The sequence below is a fragment of the Aptenodytes forsteri genome, unplaced genomic scaffold (assembly GCF_000699145.1).
Source record: "Aptenodytes forsteri isolate BGI_AS27 unplaced genomic scaffold, ASM69914v1 Scaffold231, whole genome shotgun sequence".
NCBI classification, from domain to species: Eukaryota; Metazoa; Chordata; class Aves; order Sphenisciformes; family Spheniscidae; genus Aptenodytes; species Aptenodytes forsteri.
The window spans coordinates 1,190,715-1,194,728 of NW_008796046.1; positions in this window are offsets into that span (position 1 = coordinate 1,190,715).

Sequence of the window (4,014 nt, forward strand, 5' to 3'; positions counted from 1 at the left end):
TCTATGATTCTATGATGCTGAGGGCACCGTGGTGGGGTGCGAACCAGAGCAAGCCGGATATTTTGCAGCACCCAAAATCAGCACTGACTTTGGGTGGACCCCAGGCAGTGGTTGCTGGTCCCATCCATGCTGGGGTCCGCTGGTGTGGAGGCAGGGAATAGCTCCAAGCATCCCCCGTGCAATGATAACAGGGATATTTTGGGAGCTGATTAATAGGGGACCTGGTGAATCTTCTCCTGGCATCCTCAGATGAAGCCAGGATGCCCTTCAGTCAAACTTAAGCTACTGGAGACCACCCTGGGGCAGGTTTGATAGTCTCCCCTGCGTTTTGTGATGGCGTGTACAGCATGGTCACCGGCTAGACAATGCCGGCGGATGCTGCCGCTGTAAGAGCTTGCCCAGATTTACGTTTTTTGCTGCTGGACCTGATGATGAAGAGGGATCGGCTTGTTTTCTCGGATCGCCAGCTGACATCTCCATCATGTGCTGTCCGTACACGTTTCCCCTCCCCCCGCCCCGTACACACATCTCCACCAATTTTTTGTAGGAAATCATGTTACGGCATTCTAGGAACAGCGAGGCAAAGCTCAGTGCAAGACCTTATAGGAGGGGAAGGTGGTACCCCTATACGGTGGTAGCCATCTCAAAGGGAGGAACCTGGCTCCTGGCTAATCACCGACCTCCCTGCAAGTGTCAGAGGAAGGGGATGGTGGCTCATCCCATTGCTCGCAGGAGATCACCGATAAGAGCTGTAATGAAGTGAAAATGAAACAAAAAAAAAAAGTCTTGACAAGGTGGGGGGAGTATAAGCCCCGTGTCTCCCTAGGAGCCTTTCTCCTCCATTATAGAGGGACCCTGCACATCAGCTTCATGGGCTAAAGGTAGGTGAGACTCCAGCTCCAAAGCTAGACGTGGACCACACCTGGAGACCCCCCCGGTGAAGTGTGTTCAAGTCCCCGCCGGTTAGATGTAGGAAAGCTCTATTCACCTACATTTATCTTCAACGGCACTGCTGCCTCTGTGTCCCTGCCACGGCAGGGTTGTCCCAGGCACTCACACAGCTTTGCAGGCGCCATCTCTGCGCCAGTGATGCTTGGCTGAATTGCTCCTGTCCCCAACAGGTACCGCCAGGGAGAAGGGGACATGGCAACACTGCGGGTGGCAACTTAACGGGGGATTTTTAGTGGCTCCTCACATCTTAAATCATTTTATAATCACACACAACTGCTGGGAACGAGGAGCTGCCTGGGGTGTTCTTGTTTTCCTTGTCAACTTTGTTTATGATTCATATGTGTTGGGAGGGTGCTTCAGGGCTGTCGTGGTTTAATTTCAGTCGGCAACTAAGCACCACGCAGCCGCTCGCTCACTCCCCCCACCCGGTGGGATGGGGGAGAGAATTGGAAGAGCACAAGTTAGAAAAACTCGTGGGTTGAGATAAAAACAGTTTAATAATTGAAATAAAATGATAATAATAATGGGCTAATAATAATAATAATACACAAAGCAAGTGATGCACAGTACAATTGCTCACCACCTGCCGACCGATGCCCAGCCAGTCCCCGAGCAGCGGCCCCCCCGGCCAGCTTTCCCCAGTTTCTGTACTGAGCATGACGTCCCATGGTATGGAATGTCCCTTTGGCCGGTTTGGCTGTGCCCCCTCCCAGCTTCTTGTGCCCCTCCAGCCTTCTCAGTCAGTAGAGCATGGGAAGCTGAAAAGTCCTTGGCTAGTGTAAGCATTACCTACCAACAACTAAAACATCGGTGCGTTATCAACTTTGTTCTCATCCTAAATCCAAAACACTGTACCAGCTACTAGAAAAGAAATTAACTCTATCCCTGCCGAAACCAGGACAAGGGCCGAATGGGATGGGAGCCAAAGAAAATCCGTATCGGAGTGCTGCATAAAGAGAATAATTCAAGTGCATGAAAAGAAGAATTCGACTGATAATTCAAGTGCTCAAAAGGACATGAAATTCTGTAACGAAAATCACTGGCGTAACGCAGCCAGATCTCAGAAGAAGTGATTTTGCAACAGGTAGAAGAGGGACTAAAATCTGAAAGACTGTATTGTGAAAGAATTTGCATTAAAAAAATAGCAGCAGGCAGCAGTGGGCCTCTCTCACGCCCATGCTCTTACCCAGAGCTGGGGACGGACAAAGATCGAGCTTGGTGCAATGGTATCAGGGAAGTTTGGTGTGATGGGAAGATCCCCAGCAAGGAGGACCTCACAGGGGAGATACGCTCACTGCTGGTGGAGCGATGGGACTCACAGAAACCACTGGACAACTACCAGAGAGAGACCTTCAGTTTCCTTCTGATAATTTTGCCCACTGGAGGGGAAGTTAGGTTGGTGGGAAGCTCTAGGAGTACATATGAATGGCTGAGAGGCTTTAGAGAAAAAAAGAGAGTTATCTATGATTAGGAGAGAGGAGCAGTGATCTAGAGAGAGCTTCTAGCTCATCCGCTGGGACACTAAGTCCCATAGGGTCTACGTGAGGTGGGGCTTCAACAAGGGACTCAGCAAGGAACCATGACCAGCTTCTCCTGGCAGGGCAAAGCAGGACAGCTGCGCAGTGTCCTGGCTTCCCCTACGTGCCACTGCGTTGCCCCTTGCATGCATCCCTTCAGGTCCTCCGTCTTGGGCTTTCTCAGCCCTGATCCTGGAGCGTGGCCAGGTCTCCATGTGCAACCTGCTCCGCTCGTGAAGTCTCGCGGGCGCGCCCCACCGTGCTGACTTGCAAAGCTTGGTGACTTGCAAAGCCTACAGCTTGGCGAGCCAGGGCTTTATGGGTTCCTCCTCATACTCAGAGATGGCCATTGATCAACTGAGTCACAAGGGCTGCTGGTAAAGGGATTACAGAGGATGAGCTATTGAGGGACTGAAGGAACTTAATGTTCCCGGGCTAAATGCAAGCCACAGGAGATCAGACAAATGACTATGAATACCTGAGAAGGAAAAAGCCAAGGAGAATGTAGTTGGAGGTACATCATGGGCCACATGTGTGCGAGTGCCTGAGTATGTTAGGAAATAAGGAGAAACGGTGAGAAACTTACAAAAAATGGGGAAAAGTGAGGTTTAAAAGCCATGGAGGTGAGAATTAGGCAATAAGGGTAAATTAAACAGCAGCAAAATTTCCCTGGAGGTGCTAACGTGGGACTTGTAGGGATTACTGGCGATCAGGGCTGGGTGGTCCCAGAGGTCGCTGCTATGACTGCAGTCACAGCTCAGTGATGATCTCTCTCTGATGCTCCCAAGGAGAGCATCCACCCTGGCCTTCCCACAACTGAAACCCAAGTCGGCAAAGAGAACAAGGGAAGGAAAATGTAAAAGTGACCAGAGGAACATGCAGCTGCAGGAGAAATTAGGTGGGCCTTTTGGTGGGTAGGCCCTGCCATGGAGAGGTTCATCTAAGGGCCAGTGAAGTTTTCTCCATCATTATGATTGCTCTCAAATAGCAAATCATCACCCATGTCCAGACAAGGAGAGCTTGAATGACTTGCTGAAAGTTACACAGAAAGCCAGGGAATAAATCTGTATCTTCTCATTTCCCAGTAGAAATCCTTCCCATCCCATATAATCGCTTCCCCCAGAGCAGGGAAGGTGGGGATTGTGATACTGCAAGGACAGACGTGATGTAAGGTTATACCCATAGCGTGGCTCCTTTCTAGAAGAAGGACACTGCAAGGTGTGGTGGTGCCCCACAGAGCAGGATGACTCTTCGCCTCTCCATTTCCAGCCCAGACCCGTGTGAAGTCACTCTAAAGCTAAAGTCCTTCTCCCTGTTTTGACCTGATGGGTTTTATACCAGCCTCGCTCCATCACAAGGTTGGGTTTTGGGTTTGGTTATATTTCCTTCTGGTCCTCAAAGACGATCCCATGGCTATTAAGAGTTGTGAAGGATGTTTAGAGGAAACAGTCAATGACCTGCCACGCCACCTGGACGCTCACAAGTCTATGGGGCCGGATGGGATCCACCCGAGAGTGCTGAGGGAGCTGGCGGAGGAGCTCGCCAA